We start from the raw sequence: 15430 nt of genomic DNA on the forward strand, positions 1-15430 counted from the left end.
CTTTCCATGTTAATGGTAATGAGCACACGGTGCACTTTCCGAAGAAACAATATCGAGTTCATTGCATTAATGCTATTGAAAAATCTTCATCAATTATTATTGGAAGCTTTGAATTCCCTATACCTACTGTCAAGATGAAATATGATATACTTATTATTGGGGATATGCACACCCCCGTTGAGGTAACCTAGTGATTATTCCAAAATTCTCCAGTTTTATGTGATTCGAAAAAAAGTTTGTCAAGGAGACTTGATCAACCTCATTGACGGATTTCTTTTGATGACCATGAGATGGATGAATCTAGAAGTCACAACCTTATGTTCCCAACATTTACTTTCTGTTATTTAGTAGAAAAATAATAAATATAGCATTATTTTCCTATTTTCTACATTATTCGTTAAATAAAAAATGACCTAAAAATAAAAGTTCTCCAAATGCCCTGAAATTCAAGTATAATTTTTTCTGGAATATTTAAGAATTTCTGAGATAGATAACTAGTCAGGGGGATGCACCAGTGGGCCACGAGCCCAGGAGGCGCGCCCACTCCCCTGGGAGCGCCTAGCAGGCTCGTGGGTCCCACGTGGCCCCCTCCACTTATTCCAACACCCATCTTCTTCGTCTACCTCCAGAAAAAATCATTCCACGGCTCAAACCCGTGTTCTTGCTCATTTTGCTGCATTTTTCGATCTCCTTGTGCAAAGCCCCAATCATCAAACTATTTTGGGGAATTGTTCCTTGGTATGTGACCCCTCCATTGGTCCAATTAGTTTTTATTCTAGTGCTTTATTCATTGCATATTATTGCTTCCTTGGTGACCCTGTTCTTGAGCTTTGCATGTTAATTTTAGTTGGTCCCAAGTAGTTTTGATGCATGATATGGCCTCTGGGCACTTGTATGAGTAGTTGCTATGAGTTTTGTTAAGCTTTGTTCACTTTTATTTTGAGTCACTAAAAATTTCAGAAATTTTCAAAGAAAGAAAAAGGAAAAGATGAGGAGGTTTCTAAGAGGCTCTTCAAGCCGTGACCCCAAAGAAGATGAAAATGAGAAGAAGAAACCCAAGTATCCGGTCCCCCGAGTTGCAGAAGTTCGAGCATGTGAGTGGCCAAGCGATGTGTTCTTACACGCCCCCGGTCTTTATGAGGATTTTTATTACTTGGTGGAGAACACAGGCCTTACCGCATTTGTCAAAGATAAGTGTCCACAATACCTCCACCTCACTAATACTTTCGTGCAAAGCTTTAATTTTTATCCGAGGAAAAGTCCTCCTATGGTTGAGTTCAAGTTATATGATATCCCCCAGCGCATGTCACTTCAGGATTTCTGCAATGTTTGCAAGTTACCTTACGTTGGGGATATTCATGAACCTCGTCCACGGGACTTGGAGGCTTTCATTGATACTATTGATGTAGGAGAGGAGAGAGGGATGTCTGGCGCTAGAGTTGCTAGTGTACATTTTCCCGTGCTTCGGTATTTCTCATTATTCGTGGGAAAATGTTTGATTGGCCGTGGGAAAGCTGGGGCTCTTAGCTCCCCAGATCTTGCGGTTTTGCACGAAGCTCTTTATAATGATAGAACTTATAGCTTGGGCGCTATAGTGGCTCAACGGTTGAACACGAACCGTACCAAGGGCATTTTTATGGAGGTATCTATGCTACTCGTCTTGCTAAACATTTTGAGATACCTATTAGACTGTACGAGGAAGAAGAGATGCTTCTTCCTGAGAGATATTTAGATTATGATAGCGTGGTTCGCCATGATTTTCTTGATAAAGATAATGATAAGACAATGATTTATAACTTGGTATTTAGCCAGGGTACTCGTGAGACTATTACTTTGCTTGCTCCTTCTTTGTTCAACCTTCATCTAGGCACGTACATTATTATGCCTTCGGACATCCACGCATACTGGGGCATGGCGCCACCACAGGCGCCCGTGCCCGAGCCACCAGTCGAGTGTCAGACGCCAGTTTATCAGTGGGAGCCAGAGGAGCTCACCCAGCAGTGGCACCCTGAGTACACTCCGGAGTACCCCGGAGACGGTTACTTCCCTCCTTGGGAGTAGACCAACTTAGGCCAAAAGCCTAAGCTTGGGGGAGTACGTGTCTCTCACCGACTTTATATTCATGCTCACACATTCACTTTGATAGTCGGTGTTCACACTCTTCCATTGTATCATCCATGCTAGTTTATTTATTATTCTTGCATTCTTCTCATGTGTTTGTTTCAAAAGGGAGAAAACCAAAAAAAATAGTTGTAAGTTTACTTTCCAGCATGCTTAGTGGTAATTAAAAAGAAAACCCAAAAAGATTTCCCTTTTTCTTTTGCTTGTTGGGAGCTTTCCCGTGTAAATAGTTTTCTTTTTCTTTGGGTCGAGGTAGAAGACCATGATTAAAATGATTAGTGGCTCTCATATGCATTATTGTTTATCCGTCAAAGAGCCATATTACTTTGTCTTCTCCTCTGAATTTGCTTGCAGATTCCAGCTTAGTCCAATGCACGAACACTCTTATTATTATTCACATCATTCGGTCGTGCAAGTGAAAGGCAATAATGACGATATATGATGTAGTGACTGAGCCTGGAAAAGCTGGTATGAACTCGACATATTTTGTTTTTGTAAATATGACTAGCTCATCGTTCATAATTCAGCATTGTTATGAGAGAAACATTTTGCAATGACAACTTAGAGATCATAGTTTCTGATGCCATGCTTAATTAGCTAGGAGCTTATAATGGTTTGTCTTGGATGTCAACATGAATTTCAAGATGATTATGATGTAGTATGATAGGATGGTATCCTCCTTTGAATGATTCAAGTGGCTTGACTTGGCACATGTTCACGCATGTAGTTGAAACAAAATCAACAGAGCCTCTACGATATTCATGTTTATGGTGATTTATATCCTACTCATGCTTGCACTCAACAATGGTTAATTTCAATGCATATTGATAACTGTTGTCGCTCTCTAGTTGGTTGCTTCCCAGTCTTTTGCTAGCCTTCACTTGTATTAAGCGGGAATACTGCTTGTGCATCCAGTTCCATAAACCCAAAGTTGTTCCATATGAGTCTGAAAAGGACGTGGATGTCGCCTAGAGGGGGGGGGTGAATAGGCGCTTTTAAAATAGTTAAGGTTTAGGCTTGAACAACTGCGGAATAAAACTAACGATTAATATGTCAAGCACAAAACCTACAAACAACTAGGCTTACCTATGTGCACCAACAACTTATGCTAAGCAAGATAAACAACTAAGTGATAGCAAGATATATTACAATAAACAATATGTCTATCACAAAGTAAAGTGCATAAGTAAAGGGTTCGGGTAAGAGATAACCGAGGCACGGGGAGACGATGATGTATCCCGAAGTTCACACCCTTGCGGATGCTAATCTCCGTTAGAGCGGTGTGGAGGCACAATGCTCCCCAAGATGCCACTAAGGCCACCGTAATCTCCTCACGCCCTCGCACAATGCAAGATGCCGTGATTCCACTAAGGGACCCTTGAGGGCGGTCACCGAACCCGTACAAATGGCAACCCTTGGGGGCGGTCACCGAACCCGTACAAATGGCAACCCTTGGGGGCGGTCACCGAACCCGTACACGTGGCAACCCTTGGGGGCGGTTACCGGTACCCGTACAAATTGCTCGGGGCAATCTCCACAACCTTATTGGAGACCCCGACGCTTCCCGGAGCTTCACACCACAATGATTGAGCTCCGAGACACCACCAAGCTTCTAGGACGCCAAAGCATCCACGAAGAACAATATCAAGGGTACTAAGTACCGAAGGTAGTAAGCTTCTCAACTTCTCACTTCCACGTATCACCGTGGAGAACTCAAACCGATGCAACTAATGCAATGGCAAGAACACACGAAGTGGTCAAGTCCCTCACACTCAAATCCCTCCACAACAACAAAAGCTATGGAGAAATATGAGAGGAAGAACAAGGAGCTCACAAAGAACTCCAAGATCAAGATCCAAGGGGTTCCCCTCACATAGAGGAGAAAGTGATTGGTGGAGATGTGGATCTAGATCTCCTCTCTCTTTTCCCTCAAGAACAAGCAAGAATCATTGGAGGGATAGAGAGTAATCAAGCTCTAAGAATGTCAACAATGGAGATAGAACAAGAGCTCAACAGATGAATTAGGCAAGGGGGAAGAAGACCCCCTTTATATAGTGGGGGGAAGAATCAGACCGTTACCCCCACTCTCTGCCCGAGCTCCAGCGGTACTACCGCTGGCTGCAGCGGTACTACCGCTGGCACCCCAGCGGTACTACCGCTGTCACTCCAGCGGTACTACCGCCAGCTAGCGGTACTACCGCTAGCTGCAGCGGTACTACCGCTGGCCCCAGCGGTACTACCGCTGGGCCCTTGGTAGTGCAAAAGGCACTACCACCGCCACGAAAGTCTTCGCAAAAAGGTCCGTCCACGAACAACCGCTAGGCAGGCGGTACTAAGCTCCTGGGGCGGTACTACCGCTGACCAGGGGCGGTACTACCGCGAGCCAGCGGTACTACCGCTAGGGCCAGCGGTACTACCGCCAACTCTAGCGGTACTACCGCTAGGTCCAGCGGTACTACCGCTAGGTCCAGCGGTACTACCGCTCGCCACTGAAACAGCCATAACTTTCGCATACGAGCTCCGAATCGAGCAAACCCAAGCTTGTTGGATTCAGGACGACAAGGGCTATCCAAACAGCGACTGGAAATCTTAAGACCATGCGGTTATGAATATGCCAAAGATATAGAGATGTGAGATCTCTATGAATGAAGAACCGGCAAACACTCCAACATCGAAAACATCATAGTAGATGCATATGGACTCCGTTTTCGATGAACTCGAGCTTTTCATGAAGATGACCATAAGCTCTAAAACTCACAAAGAGAAACACCAACTAAGAACCAAGAAGTATGATGCAAGGATGCAATCGGTTTGAGCTCTCAACGAACGATACGATCAAGCTACTCACTTGAGAGCCCCCCTTGATAGAACAACAATCTATCCTAACCAGAAGACCTATCAAGGGCAAACCTATACCTTGCACCTCATCCTCTTGAGCTAGATGATGATGATCTTGGCTTCCTCAAGATGGACCACCTTTCTTGATTGTGTTGGCTTGATGAATACTAGTTGATTGCTCCCCCATACTCACTATGGGTGAGCCACTCTTCAGCATATCTTCACAAGTCCATTGCCACCATAATGGACGGCAAGCTTCAAGCATGCTATCTTCGTGCTGATCCACTTGAACTTGCACGTCGCAATCTTGATGACGATCACAACTTGACGTCATACTCCATGGGTTGTATGAGATCTTCCCTTTGACGCAAGCTCATGGAAACACACCTAACCCCCACATAGAACTCTCACGAAGACCATGGGTTAGTACACAAACACGTAATGGACAATGCTTACCATACCATGGGATCACTTGATCCCTCTCGGTACATCTTGTACGCTTTGTGTGTTGATCATCTTGATTTACTCTTTGTCTGAGATCTTGATCAACCATGCGTCTCTATGACCATTTTTTGGATAATACCTTGAATACCATCTTGGTCATCATATAAACTCCTTGAACCCAACAGATGGACTTCAAGAAGTGCCTATGGACAAATCCTATAAATGTAACTTAAGGCAACCATTAGTCCATAGGAATTGTCATCAAGTACCAAAACCACATATGGAGATATATGCTCAATATATGCTCCAACAATCTCCCCCATTTTGGTAATTGATGACAACTACTTCAAGAGAGTTTATATAAGGAAATAAGCATAACCAACTATATTGAGGACCCAAAGATTGCAAATAAAGGAATCGTATGCCACAAGGACATACCAAAATAGAGGCAAGCAATCAAAAGATACCGGATGGAACAAACAATCATATGGTCCTTCGAACCACATGAATAAAAGATATTATGATAAAAGCAACGGAGTGTTTTATCAAAACTAGAGAAGCTCCCCATGATTTGTGCACTAATAAGAGATTTTTGTATATGATATACAAGTGCACAAAATAGGATCGTTGCTCCCCCAAAATTAATAAAGACACACAACGGGTGCAAGAAGAAAGATGAGACAATAAGCAAATCTCTTGCACAAACCAAGTGGTTGAGCAATATGTAAAAGAAGCAACTTAAGATTAGGCTCAACCAAAATAATGTGTGTGAGTCATGGCAAGGCACTTGAGAAGACTAAGATAAGGATGAACATTACTCATCAACATAGTCTTGATGAAATGAGACACAAAGTGCAAGACATATCATTCCCACACACACCTACTAGAAAATGGGTTCACAAGCTTACAAATAAACAAAATAAGAACCAACGCTTGTGACAACCCATGGTGAAGATAGGAAATAAGAACCTTGTCAAGATAGGAGGGATACCAATCGAAATGGCAAAACCCTCATCAAGACAGGCATGAGAAAAAAAAATTATCTTCACGACCAAAGAGTGCATCAAGATGTAGGAAAATAAGATACGCACTCAAAAAAAAATTTATCTTCACGGCCAAAGAGTGCATCAAGATGTAGGAAAATAAGATACGCACTCAAGACAAATCCTTTCACGAAGCCACCAAAAACTGAAAAAGGAAATGCAACGGTGGACGTAAAATAAAAGAGGATATCAATTAGAGATGTAACTTCTCTCATGTGTAAAAACTTCTAAGTAGAAGACAATCATGATGATATATATCCACAAAGAAGAATGTACACACGAAATGGTTACAAGAAGGAACAAACTAGATATCCAAAAGGAAGTCATAAACATATCAATAAGATCTTTTGCTTGGAAGCATAGCACATGGCCTAATATTTTCTTATTGTACAATATGAATTTCCAACATACGAACATAAAAGACATCCCAACTAGTAATAAGACATCATCGTTAGGATGCTTTGAGAAAGGAAACAAGTACTACAAGAACGAATCAAGAGATTCATGCCATGATGCACCCTGTAAAGAAAAGACAGGGGCCTTTGCAAGAAAAGAAAGCATGAAGTAGATACTTGTTACCGAGACAACATTGGATTGATGTAGTAGATATATGTTCTTTGATCATCCTAACTTGGCTCCAATAATAACATGGTCTCAACACCTTCCTTATAGGTGAGCCGAGCATCCAATGCATCTCCAATTGTTCCTGGAACAACAAAACAAACAAAATGGTGCCCAAACTCATTGGGACCAAAGAGTTAGAAAACCAACAATACATAGGACAAACTCCACATACATATGTGCATATAGATATGAATTTGAATTTCATGCACACGTTAGCCATTTTATGACAAGGTGAAGTTTCCCCTATATATTGGGTCAAAGAAAGAAAGCATGCCACAGGAAATACATATAGTAAGTATGCATGCTCAAGGCTTTCAAGAATCCAATCAACATATAGTTGATAAGATACCAAAAGACAAGGTATCAAGTGATAAAAAGATAGCAAATGAAAAACTATCACTTGAGGGATATCAATTAAAATATTCAACAAGGCATGAGATATCCATTGACACATACCAACTAAAAAAGGAAACAAGATACCAATTGAAGGAAAACAAACACGAGGTATCTAGTTCCCAAGAGAGAGCTAGGTTCCAACAAACCAAACCCTCGACAAATTTTCATGATGGCACAAAGCGTCATAAAGAGCAAGACTTGCCTCCCATCAACATCCACTTGATGGGGACCAAAAGATTTTCTGATGGACGAATAAAGAGAGTGTTCTAAAGAAAATAGGATAGCTCCCCCAAGGGTTGTGCGTCATATAGAATTTGCATTTAAATACAAAATGCACAAGATGGGATCATCACTTTCACTATATCTATAGAAACACTAGACAAGTTAAAATAGATCCACAAGAGGCAAGGAAGACAAACGAAACACAAAATCCAATGTAAAGACGATTAGCAATTCCTACCACATGATGGGAATACAAATTGTCAAGGACAAGAAGTATTTTGGAAATGATACTCATTGGTAGATCGCAAATATATCCAAGATCATATTTACCCATAAAACGCAAGCAAATGACACTTGTAGAGCAAACATGCCACCTAGGAACAAGATAATTTGCAATATCAACACTAAGTGGAAATACCTCAAATGTACACATTCTCTAGGCTTGTAATATGCACATAGCATATTACTCCCCCATAATGTGATAACCCAACAATATTAACAAGTGGCAAACGAAAAAACCAACAAGAGATAATTAATGGACCATTTAGAATTTGAATTTCTCATGAGTAAGACATACCACATAGAAACTAGATAATCTTGAAATATCAATACTAAGTGTTATTCCCCATGTATACACATTTATAGGATCGTGAGGTGTGTAAAGCACATCACTCCCCCATAGTGAAATGATCCATTAATCTCTCACAAGAGCCAAACAAAGATACAAACAAGATGCAGTAAGGCTCAATACAAGACTCACATGTACATGATATGCAAACCAACATACACAAACTTGGTTATTCAACATAAGCAAGTTGGAAGCATATCATGTACAAACACATGCAAGGTACAAAACCACAACATGCAAAAAGGGGCAAGCAACTAACAATGTAAATAGTTTAAGTACAAGTTACCGTAAGGAGGCACATTGGATATAAGATAGAAACTTGATAATCCAAATGACTTGGCTTGAGATAATATGAATGATGAAGACCCCTTAATTCTTCATTATGTATCCAAGTCTCCAATGTCCTCCATATTCACCTATTGATCAAGTTTGAGCTTGTTGGTCCCCAACCACGTTGGGTCCTAAGAGGTTAGTCACAATAGGCTTGGCAACCCAAATGGTACTTTTCTTGACACCACTTTGAGTACCAACAAACTTGGCAAACACATTGCCAAACTTATCCTTCCCAAGAGAATAGATATCATCAATAATGATTGGGTTGGATAAATTACCTCTCGTGCAAGAAGAAGCAAAGTGACCCTTCTGACGACATAAGTAGCAACATCTACCCTTTAATTTCTTCCCTATTGATTTCTCAACATGAGGAGTGTTGGATTGGGTCTTCTTAGGAAGGGGCCTTTCTTCAACTTGTAGTTGAGTATGTGAGTGCACTTGTGGCCTCTTCCCTTGTTGCTTGTGACTTTGGGGCTTCTTCTTTAGTGGGCAAGATCTAACATGGTGCCCTTCAATTTTGCACTTGAAGCAAATAATCTTGGCCAAATTCTTGACTTGTTCTTGGCCCTTCTTCTTGAAGCTTTTGGACTTCTTCTTCTTGTTGGAGTTGAATCCAAATCCATTTTTATCATTCGGGGATTTTTGTCCACACAAGACATTGTTGAGTGTGGACATCCCCTCATGACTCTTTTCCAAGTCTTTCTTCAAGGAAGTGACTTGGGCCTTGAGCTCTTTGATTTCCTCTACATGGTTAGTATCAACACAAGTACTAGAGGAAGTATAAGCTTCATTGTTAGAGCAACAAGGCATGGAAAGTAATTCATCACAAGATGTAGCAACATTATGAGTAGATGAATTACAAGGACTAGCACATGGCAATATAGCTTTTTGACTAGAAGTAGTGCTAATGTCCACCTGAGGCTCACTCAATGTTACCTTGGTAGTAATAGCCTCATGAGCTAATTTTAGCACATTATGGGATGCTAGAAGATCATCATGAGAGCTTGTGAGCATTACATGGCTTTCTTCCAATTTCCCATAATTGCTAGATAGCAACTCAAGTTGAGCCCTTAGCTCAACATTCTCCTTTAAAATGGATGCTTCACAAGAAGTAGAGTTAGTAGCACAAGCATCATTAATAGCAATAAGAGGAGAAGGCACCTTGGCAAGCTCTTTAGCATATGAAGCTTCAAGTTGAGCATGAGACTCGGTGAGTTCGATGAGAGAGCTCTTAATAGCCCTTGAGCCATTTCCGAGGTGCTCATAGTCCTCAAGGAGTTTAGCATGTGCAACTTGAAGCTTATCATTTTTAGTTCGAAAATCATTAGCCACCACGAGAGCTCTATCATAGGATCCCTTTAATCTAGATAATTCTAGAGCAAAGGTTTCCTCAAGAGATTCCTTGGTGGTTTGTTCATTATCAAGAGCTTGAGATAGCTCTGCGATCTCATTAGCGTAATCACGCTCATGACCTTGCATTGTCTCAATGGTGGCCTCATGCTCCTCAAGATGAGCTTCCAACTCCTCAATGTATTTCTTGCCCTCAGTGGCAATAGACATGATTTCCAAGAAGTTGGAACAAGCAAGTTTATTCTTATAAAGAGATTTAAAAATCATTTCACCCTTAATTTTTAAGGATGCAATATTATCACTCTCTTTATCATTATCCTCATCCCCATTATCATCAACATCATCATCATGAGATATATTGGAATTCAAAGTAGGAGATACCTTTGAAGCCTTAGCCATAAGGCAAAAGTGAGTCACAATAGATGATGATGTAGGATCCCTTGAAGCATCATTCAAGGCCACATCTTGTTCCATGGAGTGATGAATTTCCTCTACATTGTTAGCACAACAACTCGAGGAAATATATACATTTTTATCATGGCAACAAGATATAGGAGGCATATCATCATGAGATTTAGACAGGCAGTTTTTACATGATATGCATGGACTATCAACACAAGCATGTGAAACATTTAGAGTGCTCGAAGTGTTAACGCCCAAAGATGAAGCATTGCAATAATATAGTGATGAGGGATCATCAACAATAAACCCACTTTCATTATTGCAATGGTCACCACTACTCACCATATCATTACCTTGTGGCAATCCACATGTAGGTGAAGTAGATGAAGTTGAGAAGACCACACGACCGGAGGTGGATGGAGAACAATCATCCCTGCAAATCTTGGACACACCATATTTGTCTTGAAGCTTTGTCCACAACTCATGAGCATCCCGGAATGGCATGAGTTGAAATATAACTACATTGCTCAAAGCATCAAAAAGCACATTAGAAGCTTGAGCATTGAGATAAGAGTTTTTCTCATCCTCTAAAGATATACTTTGAGAATCCTTTGGAGGAGAAAAACCCATATCTACAATTCGCTCTAAATTTGGGTCCATGACCCTAAAGTGATTAAGCATGCGAATTACCCAAACATCAAAATTTGTGCCATCGAAACTAAGAGTGTCAGTGAATCCTAAACCCCTAGTCGACATCCTTACTCTCTAGGTGGTTAAACCTGATAAAGAGAGACCTAGCTCTGATACCAATTGAAAAGGACGTGGATGTCGCCTAGAGGGGGGGGGGTGAATAGGCGCTTTTAAAATAGTTAAGGTTTAGGCTTGAACAACTGCGGAATAAAACTAACGATTAATATGTCAAGCACAAAACCTACAAACAACTAGGCTTACCTATGTGCACCAACAACTTATGCTAAGCAAGATAAACAACTAAGTGATAGCAAGATATATTACAATAAACAATATGTCTATCACAAAGTAAAGTGCATAAGTAAAGGGTTCGGGTAAGAGATAACCGAGGCACGGGGAGACGATGATGTATCCCGAAGTTCACACCCTTGCGGATGCTAATCTCCGTTAGAGCGGTGTGGAGGCACAATGCTCCCCAAGATGCCACTAAGGCCACCGTAATCTCCTCACGCCCTCGCACAATGCAAGATGCCGTGATTCCACTAAGGGACCCTTGAGGGCGGTCACCGAACCCGTACAAATGGCAACCCTTGGGGGCGGTCACCGAACCCGTACAAATGGCAACCCTTGGGGGCGGTCACCGAACCCGTACACGTGGCAACCCTTGGGGGCGGTTACCGGTACCCGTACAAATTGCTCGGGGCAATCTCCACAACCTTATTGGAGACCCCGACGCTTCCCGGAGCTTCACACCACAATGATTGAGCTCCGAGACACCACCAAGCTTCTAGGACGCCAAAGCATCCACGAAGAACAATATCAAGGGTACTAAGTACCGAAGGTAGTAAGCTTCTCAACTTCTCACTTCCACGTATCACCGTGGAGAACTCAAACCGATGCAACTAATGCAATGGCAAGAACACACGAAGTGGTCAAGTCCCTCACACTCAAATCCCTCCACAACAACAAAAGCTATGGAGAAATATGAGAGGAAGAACAAGGAGCTCACAAAGAACTCCAAGATCAAGATCCAAGGGGTTCCCCTCACATAGAGGAGAAAGTGATTGGTGGAGATGTGGATCTAGATCTCCTCTCTCTTTTCCCTCAAGAACAAGCAAGAATCATTGGAGGGATAGAGAGTAATCAAGCTCTAAGAATGTCAACAATGGAGATAGAACAAGAGCTCAACAGATGAATTAGGCAAGGGGGAAGAAGACCCCCTTTATATAGTGGGGGGAAGAATCAGACCGTTACCCCCACTCTCTGCCCGAGCTCCAGCGGTACTACCGCTGGCTGCAGCGGTACTACCGCTGGCACCCCAGCGGTACTACCGCTGTCACTCCAGCGGTACTACCGCCAGCTAGCGGTACTACCGCTAGCTGCAGCGGTACTACCGCTGGCCCCAGCGGTACTACCGCTGGGCCCTTGGTAGTGCAAAAGGCACTACCACCGCCACGAAAGTCTTCGCAAAAAGGTCCGTCCACGAACAACCGCTAGGCAGGCGGTACTAAGCTCCTGGGGCGGTACTACCGCTGACCAGGGGCGGTACTACCGCGAGCCAGCGGTACTACCGCTAGGGCCAGCGGTACTACCGCCAACTCTAGCGGTACTACCGCTAGGTCCAGCGGTACTACCGCTAGGTCCAGCGGTACTACCGCTCGCCACTGAAACAGCCATAACTTTCGCATACGAGCTCCGAATCGAGCAAACCCAAGCTTGTTGGATTCAGGACGACAAGGGCTATCCAAACAGCGACTGGAAATCTTAAGACCATGCGGTTATGAATATGCCAAAGATATAGAGATGTGAGATCTCTATGAATGAAGAACCGGCAAACACTCCAACATCGAAAACATCATAGTAGATGCATATGGACTCCGTTTTCGATGAACTCGAGCTTTTCATGAAGATGACCATAAGCTCTAAAACTCACAAAGAGAAACACCAACTAAGAACCAAGAAGTATGATGCAAGGATGCAATCGGTTTGAGCTCTCAACGAACGATACGATCAAGCTACTCACTTGAGAGCCCCCCTTGATAGAACAACAATCTATCCTAACCAGAAGACCTATCAAGGGCAAACCTATACCTTGCACCTCATCCTCTTGAGCTAGATGATGATGATCTTGGCTTCCTCAAGATGGACCACCTTTCTTGATTGTGTTGGCTTGATGAATACTAGTTGATTGCTCCCCCATACTCACTATGGGTGAGCCACTCTTCAGCATATCTTCACAAGTCCATTGCCACCATAATGGACGGCAAGCTTCAAGCATGCTATCTTCGTGCTGATCCACTTGAACTTGCACGTCGCAATCTTGATGACGATCACAACTTGACGTCATACTCCATGGGTTGTATGAGATCTTCCCTTTGACGCAAGCTCATGGAAACACACCTAACCCCCACATAGAACTCTCACGAAGACCATGGGTTAGTACACAAACACGTAATGGACAATGCTTACCATACCATGGGATCACTTGATCCCTCTCGGTACATCTTGTACGCTTTGTGTGTTGATCATCTTGATTTACTCTTTGTCTGAGATCTTGATCAACCATGCGTCTCTATGACCATTTTTTGGATAATACCTTGAATACCATCTTGGTCATCATATAAACTCCTTGAACCCAACAGATGGACTTCAAGAAGTGCCTATGGACAAATCCTATAAATGTAACTTAAGGCAACCATTAGTCCATAGGAATTGTCATCAAGTACCAAAACCACATATGGAGATATATGCTCAATATATGCTCCAACAGAGTCCACCATACCTACCTATATGCGGTATCTACCTGCCGTTCCAAGTAAATTTGCATGTGCCACTCTCTAAATCTTCAAATAATAATCTGTTTTGTATGCCTGAACCGCTCATGTGGTGACAAGGGGCGGTCAGTATCTTCCATGCTAGGCGTGTTATCCTCGATACGTGTTTATTCACTATCACTCACGAGAAAGGGGTCGGTAATCGGAATGCCCAGTTCCATGCTCAAATCAAATCAAAAATATAATTGCAAACAAAACTCCCCCTGGATTGTTGTTGGTATGGACGGCACCCAAGGATTCGGCTAGTCATGGAGTGTGATTGATCGGTGGTGGGGGATTCAAAACTTTACTGTTCTGTTTGGGAACCGCCTATAATATGTGTAGCATGGAAGATGGTGAAAACTCTTGGTCATCGCGTTGACAATTAAAGCGTGCCACCCAAAATTATTTATCTCTGTTTTAAAAAGCTTGAGCTGTGGCACCTCTGCAAACCAATGCTTCCCTCTGCGAAGGGCCTATCTATTTACATTTATGTTGAGTCATCCTCTTCTTATAAAAAAGCACCAGTTAGAGAGCACCTCTGTCATTTATATGCTTTTCTATTAATTGATATTGAGTATGACTATGACTGGATCTTCTTTGCCATGAATTACAATTTCCAGTCGGCCTTTGGTCTTTGAAGGTGTTGTGCATTTATGTTTTGCGGTCTCAAAAAGGGCTAGCAAGATACCATTTATTCATATTGTATCATGATTATTTTTTATTGAAGTGTTGACGTTTGAAACTTATTATTATTGCTCGCTAGTTAATTACGCCATTGATATGAGTATACCATGAGACCTAAATGTCATTGCTTATGTGGTTACCTTATGATCTTGCTGAAAATATGAATATGAGTTAGACATAATTACAACAACAAGATCAAACAGAGTTCGTAAAAGTTTTTTTTGTCTCTTTCAGTTTATCAACTAAATTGCTTGAGGACAAGCAAGGCTTTAAGCTTGGGGGAGTTGATACGTCTCCAACGTATCTACTTTTCCAAACTCTTTTGCCCTTGTCTTGGACTCTAATTTGCATGATTTGAATGAAACTAACCCGGACTGACGCTGTTTCCAGCAGAACTGCCATGGTGTTGTTTTTGTGCAGAAATAAAAGTTCTCAGAATGACCTGGAAACTTACGAGGATTTTTTACGGAATACATAAAAAATATCAGAGAAAGAATCAACTGAAGATACGCTGCCAGTGGGCCACGAGCCGTGCAGGCGCCCCCCCCCCCCCAGGGCGCGCCTAGCAGGCTCGTGGGGCCCACGTGGATCCCCCGACTTCATCTCCAACTCCATATAACCTCTCTCACCCAGAAAAAAATAGGAGAGAAGAGTTCACCGCGTTTTACGATACGGAGCCGCCGCCACCGTCTGTTCTTCCTCGGGAGGGCAGATCTGGAGTCCGTTCTGGGCTCCGGAGAGGGGAAATCGACGTCGTCGTCATCATCAACCATCCTCCATCGCCAATTCCATGATGCTCTCCATCGTCTATGAGTAATATTATCGTAGGCTTGCTGGAC

Source organism: Hordeum vulgare, chromosome 2H (assembly GCF_904849725.1).
Source record: "Hordeum vulgare subsp. vulgare chromosome 2H, MorexV3_pseudomolecules_assembly, whole genome shotgun sequence".
Classification (NCBI taxonomy): Eukaryota; Viridiplantae; Streptophyta; class Magnoliopsida; order Poales; family Poaceae; genus Hordeum; species Hordeum vulgare.